The sequence below is a fragment of the Gymnogyps californianus genome, chromosome 7 (assembly GCF_018139145.2).
Source record: "Gymnogyps californianus isolate 813 chromosome 7, ASM1813914v2, whole genome shotgun sequence".
NCBI classification, from domain to species: Eukaryota; Metazoa; Chordata; class Aves; order Accipitriformes; family Cathartidae; genus Gymnogyps; species Gymnogyps californianus.
Window position 1 is genome coordinate 19,920,760 of NC_059477.1, and position 12,455 is coordinate 19,933,214.

General features: G+C 42.2%; 1 protein-coding gene across 1 annotated transcript in view; it reads left to right on the forward strand.

Annotated features, from left to right (window-relative positions):
• The window catches only part of WIPF1 (WAS/WASL interacting protein family member 1), a 53,807-nt gene that overhangs the window by 17,339 nt on the left and 24,013 nt on the right, over window positions 1–12,455 (forward strand). Inside the window, 1 exon segment of the mRNA XM_050900236.1 lies at window positions 3,996–4,109. The gene's annotated coding sequence lies outside the window, so the exon portion shown is untranslated.

A 12,455-nucleotide genomic window follows, 5' to 3' on the forward strand; every position in this document is an offset into this window, starting at 1 on the left:
CCTGTGAAAGCTGTTTGCCATGTTCAAATGAAAAATGTTTCTGAAAATTGCTGATAACTGCATCTATTTGAATACATCAATTCATTACCACTCTGAAAATGTGATAAACAAATATCCTTGAACTGAAATTTCCCACGCCTGCAGCATAATTACGTTCTCCACTATTGCATGTTTCCTCTTTAAAAGAAGGGGGGGGGCACTGAGCATACTGTAACAGAATCACATTCAGCGTTTGGTATTAATACAAAGAAATAGTACAAAAAGGTCCATTGAATCATGGAGTGACTCAGAAGGCAATAGAGGAGGGCTCTTCGGCTACGCAGAAATGTCAGTGGTTCAACATGAGAGCAGAAAGCCCTTAAACATGCTGTAAGGGACAGTTAGTTTCTTCATCTGGTTTTTAAAAGTAAGCGAAGCGAGTCTAGCAAGGTGCGGTGAGGAAGTGTGGTGTCACATGCCACTTTACAGGAAACTAGATTGAAGCTGCTGGGGAAGTTCAGAACCGGGTGACCTCCAACGGATTCAAATAGCACAGGTTAGTTCTCTTAAAATGTCTCTTTAACTGTCCTACAGGGGTTCTGCATTTATATTTTCACAGATTTTTGGTGGGTGTGGATAAGAAGTGGTCCATACGGCACTTGTGTTAGCAGATAGTGAGCGACGTGGTCTTTCAGAGCAGGACCATACGGGGCAAAAATAGGAAGCTCATCCGTGAGTTAGCTTGGTTTGTGAGAAGCTTGGAGCCTGCCTTGCTGTACAACAGCAGTGTGGACCTGAGTCACATTAGAAGTGTGAATGAAATCTTCTCTATCTTGTTAAGGCTTTCATATAATGAGCAAAAGGTCTGGATTTTTAATAGAAGTGTTCAGTGTTAATAAAGACCAGAAAGTGCTTTTCCAAGCACAGGTTAAAGCTATTGACTTTAGTGAGAGTAGTGAGTAGTGAGAACTTCACTTTGTTTGTTTTGGCTGTACCAAGTATATAGCTGTTCTGTTTGATTTTACTGGTGTAGTCTCTTGTTGAGGTTTTCTCTCATTCCTGGTGATGTCTGTTGAGGAATTCCATCCCAGCTTTTCCGTGCTGGAGGGTTTTGGCTTGGGAATGCACCATATCAGGAATGAAATGGCACCAGTTTAGTGCTGGAGAACTTGGGAGCTCTCAGAGGGAGGCTCTGTATTCCTGTGCAAAAATCCATTCGTTACTTTTAAATATTACTAGGCAATTGTGATTAATTAAAAAATTTGAATGCAAAGTTGGAGTGAAATTTACAAAGAAAATAAACTTCAGGATGATAAAATGTAGACTATAGTAGTAGTAGCACTGCACAGAATCTGAACAAAAACTAAATCCCAGCGCAGGGCGCACGTGGTGCTGGGAGAGTTGGGGGGGAAGAGGAGGTGACGGCTGCGCAGCCTGCTCAGGTAGTGGTGGCTGAAGGCAAAGGTGCTTGCTCTATGCAGAGACTCCCTTGCTCGCTGGGCAAGGTCACAGCTTGCGAGGCGGAGGGGCTTGGACAGTGGTAGTGGCAGTGATCTAGCACGAAATGCAGCTGTTGGGGATGACAGATGCTGTACCAAGGGCATGCCAGACATTAAAATCAGAGATTTGAGTGTCAGGCAAGTATTTCTAAAACTGCCCATACTTCTTCCCAAATCTTTTAAAAAATATTTCCCTGATTCTGTAGAAAAACAGACTAAGTTGCACTGCTCTTTTACCCTCCTCATACCACCTGGTGCATTCATCCTGATTTCAGCGTAAAAACATCTACATAAAATGAACGCAGCGGCTCAGGAAGGACCAGGCTGCACGAGCAGGGAAGTCCTCACCTCCTCCTACCTGGGGAGGCTGATGCTGGGTCTGGCTCTGCTGCAGGGTGCTGAGGGCCTCAGCAATTTGGGAATAGCAGGGCCCTGTTTCTGGGCAGTTAACAGCCCCGTGGCTCTCGCTCTCTGCAGCCTTGCAGAGCTTGCTCTCACGTTTTGAGCTTTGGAGTTTTACATGCAGAAAGCTCTGGCCTTAGCTGGGCTCCTCTGCTTCTGTAAAACCGGCAAGTTTTGCAAAGAGAGCCAAAGTTCTGCCTAAAATCAGCCTTTCTGCTTTATTAGGGTTTATAGCCTTCACCAGAGCACTGTGAAACTCAACTCTGTTTAACTAAGAATGTGATTTAAAAGCAATTTAGTAAAATCCCGCTGCAGACATTTTCATTTCAGCCTAATCCTGCCTTATAGCAGCTCATCTCAAATAGATTAGGAGTTGTTTTAAGCTAAATATAATGGCTCATAAATAATATATTTGAGCCTCCAGGCAGTGGTTTGTGCCAGGTATTTGAAATTGAATTAAAAAATAAACTGATACGCTTTTCTAAATAAATAAAGCATAACACTTTTACTCTGCTACCAGGAATGAGCACAGGCAACCAGGACTGAAAGAGGAGGGAAAGAGTGGGAGATGGTGTAGGAGAGGGGGAATTTCTGAATGGGCCCGTTCCACCAGCTTGTGTTATGAAAACCAGGGAAAGAATGTTCCTTTCCCTAACAAATTAAAAAGGAAATCTGCAAAAAGAGGAAAGGGAATAAAGAGTACAGACTAAACAAAAGGAAATAAATACGGATTGGAATGAGAGAGAAGGAAACCAAAAAAAGAAAATAGTAAAAAATGGAACCAGATGGGGACAAATTCTGTGCTCAGGGAAAAAAACCTTCCTCTTTTACTGAACTTCAGAAGGAAGGGAGACTGTGTGTATGTGCTTGCACATATTCATAGCATCTATGGAAGAAAAATTATTTTTTCTGTATGTTTATTTTTAATTATTTATTTTTATTTCTTTCCCTTGGGCAGTATTAGTATAAAAGTTTGTAAGTTTCAGAGAGGTTCAAAGTTAGATGAAAGCAACTTTAAACTATCCTTAGTTCTGCAAACAAACAGAATAAACCACTCAGAATGCCACTTCAATCACTGGCCAGTTTTGCTCCCCAAAAGCTACTCAGCTGCATTGCTCTGTTGACTTTGTGTCCACTGTGCACTTGGATCCACGGCACAGGGTTGTCCTACTCTCTGCAAGGGAAAAAATAGGAGTTAAGATGTGCAACACCAACTAATGCAAACCTGAACTACACAGGCCAGCTTCAGAGAGTTTATAGCAGGATCCCCTTGTGGGTTTCATTTCACTACATAGTGTATGCAAAGGTTTCATACCAGTGAGGGATTGGAGTCTCAAGACTTTGATCTCTAAATAGAAGTAAATCCATAAAATGCTGAATGGTTACTGTTCTTATATTTTATTTTAAATTGACTGGATTGTTAAAGACATTTTGTTGTTTTAATATTAAATACATCAAATGGACAAAGGTATCTTTTGCTGGGACATTATTTGCAGCACGTCTCTGTCACGTCTTGCTGGCCGTTCCCTCCCCCTTCCTTCCCCCCCTACACTTGAATGCAAGTTCTGCAAATCATTTCTGTAATTAGCTGTTAAAAACATCTAGAAATTGAAGGAGGTTGGGTTTACTTTTGTTTAGTTGATTTGTTTCAGCTTTTGCATGCATTTTTCTCTAGCCTAAACTATAGAAACCTCCTTATTACAAAGCTGGTTGGTGAACCATGGCTCTTTTAAGAGAAACAACCGTGGCAGTGGATAACTCCATTCAGTCTTGCCGCCACATCCATCCACACGTTTTTAGGCTTTTCTGCTTTCATTCCACCATTTATATTGGCTTCTACTACGCTATGCTGAAGTCGGGGGAATTATCTTACATTTGTTTGAGAACAAATTGGGCCCTTTGGCCTCAGGGACCGATATGGAAAGCACGGTCAGTGTGTTTTCCTGTTCTGATTCCTCTTTAGATGAATGTGGGCTACTTTTTACATGCTGCCAGTTTCTCATGCAGAATTTCTACTTTCGCAAGGAAATGCATAATAGATACATACCCAGGCTTTGTGGTCCCCAATGTTTCAGTTTCACGATTAATAGTTCTTTTTTTTTTTCTTCCTTGCAGGAATGTGCAACCTGGGAAATGTTACTGCGATCTAATTAACTTCAGCGAGTGTATTCTGGACTGAATTTGCCAGGCCTCCTGTTCTGTGCAAGCATCTCTCCTCCTGGTGACGAGGTACAGAGCCCGTGAGGTTTGCACTGGGAGAGGGATGGGAGTGGGGAGGAGTCACTGTGTGAGGAGCAGCACAGGGAGACATGTCTGCGGCATGTGTCATCCCTGGCCTATACCAGTTAGAAGGCATAGAGCCATCTCATGTCTTGATTTGCAGTACGACAATATAGGAGTCGTTCTTCTCCAGGGCAGGATTAATGGCAATGCCAGTTTACTGACATGCTCCGCTGTGGCACACCTTTCCTAATGTCAGCTTTAGGTGCCTTAGGTTCCATCAAATTTTCTGCCAAATCCACAAGCTTTTAACACATGCAGCAGGTGTTTTTTTCATTCCAGTAGCACAGGGCTAACAGTGGAGGGATTTAAGACTTCACAAGTAGGTCAGGAGACCTAAGATATGATTTGACCAGGCACTGTGAATTTGTAATTGTCCTGACTTAGAGCAAATGACGTTACGCTTGAAAACTGCACAGTGAAGGCTGCAATGTTCAGAGTTTGGTGCTAATGAACAGAAATAGTATGAAAAGGTCCACTGAGACACATAGTGACTCAGAAAGAAAGAAATAACAGTGAGTTTACTTTTTAATTTTTTTTTCATTGCAGCAGAGGCTCAAGCAGAAAGCATGTGCTATAGATAGGCTGCAACGTGCTGACCTAGAGCTGGTGCAATCCAGCAGATCAAATATTAATTCCTATCTCAAATGCACTGTGTTGTAAACCCTGACTGTGGCTTCTTTGTGATTAGTAGACCAGGTAGAAACTGATGCTGGGAGGGTCCCAGAGGCGCTTGGAATTTTGGTTCTCTGCAGACATGAGCACAAAACCATTCTGGGCTGCTTCTTGATAGGGTCTATTGCTGGTCCATGTGGGTTGATGCTTTGATGTAGTGTCAGCAGTGCGCTTGCTTTGGAAACCACAGTCTGGAGAAATCTGGGTGCCAGGCTTGGGAGATGTGAGAGGGAAGAGTTAGCCCTAGGAGCAGACAAACATATCGCTTCATTCATGGCTCCACAACTTATACCGAGCATGATGAACTGCTCCCAGGATGTGGATTAGTGCAAAGCTTAATATTTGGAGAGTTATTCCACATTAGAGGACCAAAAAAGGTGGTACTACTGTGTGATCAGTAGCCAAACACACCTGTTTGGACACTGCGGGTTAGAAAGGATGGCCTGTTTGAAGGAGGGAGACATGCAGACAGGGAAAATATGAGTATTTTTAAATTGACACTTATATTTTATTTCAAATTAGTAAATTGGATGCTGCAAAAGAACATACAATGCAATACTGAGATAAAGATGATGAATTGTGTCATCCTCACCCATTTCAAATATGATACGGGATTATGGAATGTCCTAGGAACAGCAGTAATGATGAGAGACGGACCAAATACAGCCCATGAGGAAAGACTGGAGGAAATACAATCGCTTAGCCTAAAGAAGAGAAGATCAGAGAGGCATGTAAACAGTTTTCAAATAGGCATGAAGAGGAAAGGAATAAATTATTCTGCATGTCAGTTGTAAACAGGATGAGAAATAGCAAATAAAATCACAGCAAAGGAGGTTTGGATTAGGTACTGGGAAAAGCTTCATTAGCTGTAAGGCTAACAAAGTAGATGACTGAGGGATATTGCAGAATTTCCATCACTGGAGATTTTTAGGGAGAGAGGAGATAAATACCTGCCAGGAATGATATAATCAATAGTGACTCAGGGGAAGGGTAAATGCCTTCTTCCAGCCCTGCTGTCTATCGTTCTATATTTCAGTCTCCTTGTTGACAGTGACTTTAAATTCTTCTGGTTATTGATGAAAGCTGAATAGTTATTTTAAAGGCAATAAACACTTCCATATGTATGGTACAGTATATCCCGTACTCCACTTTTCAGGGAGGGAAGGTGACATGCTGTTCCTGAGTTTCCTAATTTGGGAGTCAACAGATAAAATGAGTGCATTATACTGTGCACTGTGGGAAAGTATTGAGTTGTTATCATTAGCAGCTGGCAAGGTAACAACCAGGTCTGCTCCCAGCGTAAGAGGGAGACTTGAAAAGGCAGGCTGTGCTGCTTTCTCAGGTGAGCAGTTGTGGGAAGACAGAAAACTGCTCATTTTTATTACGGATCTCAAAACCCTGGTACTAACGGCAAACTTCAAATTCACGCTGGCCGTGCAAAACCAGTTTGGTCTGCATTGAACAGCGTTTCCTAATAGCAAGTTTTGATGGATTAGGGCTCACCTGAAGCAGCGTTTGGCTGCAGAGTTCAGGCTTTGTTCACACAGCAGCCCTGGTGCTGCCGTACCCCTTCTGTGCAGAAGTGAGGCTTTTTCTCTGCGCGGTGGTGCCTGGAGCGGCACCACCTGTAGCCCAGCCCTCTGTGAGCCAGCCCGCTTATAAGGGCCTTGGCAGATACAGAAGAAAACAGTGATCCTTGCATGATCATTTGTTTGAGGACTGCCAGTCATCAGGACTGCAGTTTAAGAGAAAAAATAGACTTCGTGAGAGTAATAATGTCTTATGACCCGATAAAACCAACGCAAAGCTTCCTTTCAGCTGTGGGTTTGATCCAGACACAACAGCTTTCTGAGTTCAGAAAAAGTTTTTTATCTGGAAGCTTGTGGCCTCAGATTTGAAGTGGTTCTTAACTCTCCGTTTAACTACCAATTCTGGTTTTGAAAGCAGAGATGTTAGGAGTCGTATTTCAGTCTGCCATATGCTAAACTTAGTCTTCAAACTTACTTAAAATAAACCCAGTTTGGTTTTGCCCATGCAAGCTAGCCAAACCGTTCAGCCAGTTTGATCAGGGTTTCAGCCATATTTACAGGATTCAGCAGATGTGATGCTAACTTTAGCTAGGGTTTAACAACTGTGACGACCACTCTTATTACGAAGAAATTAAAGGGGAAATTGGCTGCCACCCTCCAATACCTGCTGTTTCAGGACACCTGCACTGAGCACTCCAGCCGGCAGTGACCGATTTGTTTTTTCCTCTGAGCTTTCAGTAGATTGGCATTAGCAAGGACAAATTTGAGCAGTCCTGTGGAGTAAGAGGACTTGCTGATGAATGTTCTAAAGAGGAAATGCAAGTGTTGAATGATGGTATGTGGCTGCTTTTGGTTTTGTGGGTTTGTTTTTTCGTGGCAGTGGTATGCCATACATACTTTTTTTAATTAAACAGCACCAAACTACTCATTTTTATACAAAAAGCTGCATTTGGAATACCAGCAGGAGCTCAGGTAGACCTGCTGTCTTACATGGAGGCAAATAACCTCCCAAACCAGCTGCTCCTTGGGCTCCCAATGAGCTCCTGCACAGCCTGTGGAGCAGGCTGTCTCAGAGTTGCCAGCTAACATGAAGATGCGATGCTGGCTGGGCACCGCTTCCAAAAACCTGGCAGGAACCAGGAGCAGCTGCCGGCCCCAGAGCAGCTGGCCAGGGCACCTTGTCTCTCCTCGAGCAACGGCTTGCAGCTCCCACCAAGTTCAGGCAAGATGTGGATTTGTCCCTCTTAGCGTATTCACCTGCCTAGCACATCTGCCTGGGTCTGACCTATGCAGTCAGCTAGGTATGACCTCATGTGTGATGTCACTACAGTCCCCTGAGCCCCTTGGTAAACCTGTGCCCCCCAGGGCAGGCACCCACATGACACATTGCCTTTGACTACACTTGCTGCATGGAAACACTTTTTTGTCAAAGGTCGTGGAAAACGGTTGGAGATAAAAATATTTAAAATAAAATGCAGATAGCTGAATGGAATCGCTTGGTTTTAACTAACAATGACTTGGGCAAATGCTCTCTTTTAATGTGTGTGGACTTGACCAGCTTCACAAGTAGAAAGTGGGGGGTGCTGCATGTTTCCTTGGGGTCCAGCCTGGGTTGCTGCAGTAGGCAATGCAGCTGCACTTCTTTCCTTCTCCGGAAGGCAACGCAGGACATGCCTCCTCTTTGCGTAGGGGAAGATTGACTAGTTCTTGTGCTAAGCCGCAAAAGACTTTGCCCTGCCTATTTTTTTGGCAGAATCCATCAATAATCATTCTTTCCAGCTTCCCTTCTTCACTCACTAGCTAAGTACTTGCCATGTGCAGCTGTAAAAAGTTGTTTCCAAAGAGAAATAAATTGGAGCAAAGACTTCTGTAATCGGAGACGTGGAGGAAAGCTGAAGGGCGTTTTCACTTTGTTGTCCTTGGTTGCTTTTGGTTTGATTTGTGCCATGCTTTAAACTAGTCCCCTTTACAGGACTTTGGGCCCCCTTGCTTGTCTGCATCTGCATCCTCCCAGTCTTAGCTCTAGTGGCACCGACTCGCCCCGTGTCCCTCCCGGGACCAGGGGATGATCAAGGCAGTCAGGAGTCAGTGAGAGAGCCCTGTGCTGGGTCAGCAGCACCGTGTCAGTACACTAGCGAAGCTATGAAAACGTAAGCCTCTAGCAATAGGATTTAGATGCCTAAGTTGAAAAATTTCTGTTTGGATATCAAAGTTAATGATCGCAGTTATAGTTTTTCATGACATTTTTATTGAAAAGCTTTTCTAATTAAAACCATCAGTTTATCAAAACCTTTTTTTTTCCCCCGCCCTGAGATCAAAGGTGAATTTGGCACAAAATTTAAATCTCAGAAACTAGAAAATTCTAAAATTATCTTTTAAAAGAAATTTAAAATACCTAAAGCAAATATAGGCTCTGCTGAAATTTGCGCTTCTAAGAACAAAACCGTTGGTTTTTTTTTTAAATTCCTGATTAAGATAGAAATCTTTTCATGTCTCAAGCTTTGATAGGACATAAAATTAGTTTCCCACTTCTCTCTATTCTGTGTTGCCCCCCCCCCAACACATTATTAAATCTTGTAGCATACCAACATACACAAATTTTAGTGCCTCTCCGGGTAGAACAGGGAATCTAAATTCCTAGGCTGAGTTAGTCTTTCATATAACATTAAAATTGCTTTGAGTTTAAAAGAACCACAGAATGATGCAAAACAGAACTTGTACCTTGCCATCTATTAGATAATTGCCAAAACAAGTAGAGAAGCATATTTCATAAATGAAATCTTCAGAAGCTACCTTTACTTATAGGGCTTTCAACTGGACAATGAAAACCTTAGATTAGGTATGGACAGCTTAACTGTGTGCCCTTACTGTAGGTGTTTAAAGTGGCATCATCCGCTGCAGATGTGTACCGTGTACTCAGATGCATATGTGCAAATTTCGTAGTCCCAATATCAACACTGAGTCTTCAGCTAAAGTGCCAGGTGTAAAATCTGAACCCTCTGTTTCAATGTTATCTCACTTACATTTCATAAATATCTGTATTTCATAAATATCAAGACCTGCTGCAAAAGTAGGTGAAACTCCAAGATTTATGTAAAAATGGGTTTACAAAGCTATTTTGAGTTGAATTTTTGTTGTAGCTCTACTCTAGTAAATGAAATAAAATGTAGTTGTGGTTGGTCAATACTCTGATCTCCACTTGGCTTATAATGGTATAAATATGAAGACTATTAGTATTGCCTGGATTTTACTCTTTGCATTTTGGCAGCTTATTTATGAAATAATTGAAACATCTCTTAGCTGTACCTTTCCTTTCCAAGTGACTTTTGACATTTTTTCTTGCCAAAAGGCAGCGTTGGAAATACTTAACAGAAAAATTCATTGTTGTATTACTCAGGATGTTTTCCAGATTTGACCAAATGGAAATTGTCAGTGATAGGAACAGCGCATGAGCATCGGGGGTGACTTGCACACATGCAAACTCAGATGCTGAAGGCTAAGGTCTCTCCTGTTACACATGGAGAGGTATTCAATGCACTGTGGGTTAGATTTTTACTGCTTTGCAAAGAGCCAAACGAAGTCCAAAGAGAGGAGGCAGAATTTCAGGTCTGTCCTTCTACCGCTCCAGCTGTGAATGGGAGTCTGAGATAGCAGCCACCAGGGCATCAGGGTCCTTGCCTGAGGACCTCTCTAAACACCAGTTCACCGGTTCCACCTCCCTCATGTGGTTTCGATTCAGGAGGATGATCTGGAGCTCATCTCCAGGCTGGCCAAAGAGTGAGGGTGTCTCCAAGCACCTTCCTGCCTTTGCTCCTCCACCTATCCCTCCGGTTGGCCCCTGGCTTGGGGGTGACCTTCTGCAGGGTGGTCACCAAACCACTAATTTGCTCTGGAGCTGCTCTTCCCAAGAAGTGAGTCTAGAGCAGGAGATCCTCTGCAGGGTTTCTATATGTATTTCCATTAAGTAGCAGTTTGTTTCATCCAGTAACTGGTCTTGGAGGCAGGGAAGTGCTGGTCAGCTCAGAATAAGGCATATGATGGATTCAGTGGTTCAGTATCGCAGGAGGAAAAGACAATTCTTCGTCTTCCCTGCTGGTAGTCTGCTTTAGCCCTAGAGCTTCAACTGGCAGCCCTCATCATTTATCATACAGATTCACATTACCGCTTTTGGACCATATCTTCCTCTGGTAGAAGACTTCGTAGGTCTGGAGTGAAACTGGAGCGGTTCCTATCAGCTAAGGACAGCTGATATATTTTTTATTTTTATTAAAAACTTAGACTTTTAAAATTAAGCTTTTCTTGCTATAGTAATAAAGGATCAACACAGTTAATATGGGTATGTTATAAAATCTATGGGTTTTAAAACAGAGAAAAAGATGGTCTGATTTAGTAGATTTTATATATGCTACAAAGAACCAAACAATATAGAGATAATGGCAACCTTCAATCTACTTTACTTAATGGTTATCTGGTCTGTTAGTTTTGTACAAGCCATCTAAAGATAGTTTTTTGAGTTGTCTTATTGGACAATTTTTAATAGCAATAATGTATTGCTTCCTGTATCTATTTCTCTGAAGTAAGTTGCAGGAAAAGTTTCTTGCTGGATTCCAACCAGGCAAATAATCTAGTGGTGCAGGAACATAACATTTTGGACTTGTTTTTAATACGGATTAGAACAAGACATCATTTGCCAGTACTGCCAGGATATTAGGTGACCGTGTAAATTCACATGTGAAATAATGTGTTTTCAGTAACACTGTTGCTTTTCTTTGTTGTTTTTAAATGAATCCATTTCAAGCCAAAATATGTACGGTAGGATATTTAAGATTAAAATGAATCTCTTATCCTTAATTCACCTTGCGATGGGGGGGGGGCGGGGTTTATTGCTTTGGATGCAGTTTCTTAAGTTTTGTAGACCCTTTTGAAAAGATGATCACCTTTTGGCCACAGTATCTGAGTAGTTTGGGGTGAGCTAAGGTTGGCTCCAACATGAAGAAGGGGCAATTGAAGTCCTGGAGTTTGGGGAGGGGAGGGGTTGTTTGCTGAAGCAGACCCTGTGTTTGTTTCAGGTTACTTTTTGCCTCCTCTTTTCCCTCCCCTTTATTATTTCCATCCTGATTTTAAAATTTCTTCCGCAGATTTGTTTTTATATTGCCGAGAACCTTTAAAAATAATTACTGAAACCATAGCAGTCCATCTGAAAGCTTTCCGAGACGCAGTATGAACTACACAGCAGGCCAAACCTCAGAGGGCAGAGGCCCTCTTCCAAGTGAGCAAGAACGGATGCTGCGAGTTGCTTTGATTGCTTGTGCAAATGGACACTTTGTTGTCCAACTCCCTGCATGTGCAGATACCCAGTGTACGTTGTCCAGCTTCACATACGTCAGGGTTTTCGGACTTTAAAAGTGATACTCATTTTTAATTACTGTAAGCTATTTATTATATAAATATGTAAGAGAGAGTTTCATTTTGTAGCTATCCTCAGAGGAGGATCTATGATAAAATACCAATCATAGTAAATACTAAAAACTCTTAAGTACACCAAGTAATGGTATATTTTGTGTATATTCATTTATACCTCGGTAAGCTCAAAATTTTCCATTGCTTTATTTGCAAACTTGCATTAATTCCTTTGGGAATGTGAATTATAAAAAAGTAATTGTTTTGTAACAGCCCAGCAGAGTCTACAAAGAACTTATCTTTCCCTGGCCATGTTACTGCAATAAGCATTTAAATGGCAGATCAAATGCTATTTTATAGCTTTTTGCATTGGAGGTCAGAGAAGGTTTGCGAACGCAGGGGATACAGGTCATATGCAGAATGAGTCCTCATTTAGTAACGAGTCAGTTTGTAAGGTCTGACGTGAGTTTCTGTTCAGTTTGTGGTCTGTGAGCAGGGCACAGAGGGAAAGTTATGGGGAGTTTTTCAATGTGGTCCTTTGAGACAGATGGCAGTCTATCTTGCCAGTTGCTCTCCCCAAGTTCATGAAGCAAAATGCCAGCAGTGCTGAACACAAGTGATGGCATCTCTGTGCAGACTGTGGCTGTGGTCCTTGCTCCACCAGCCTTCTGCATCCAAAAGACAGTGTTGT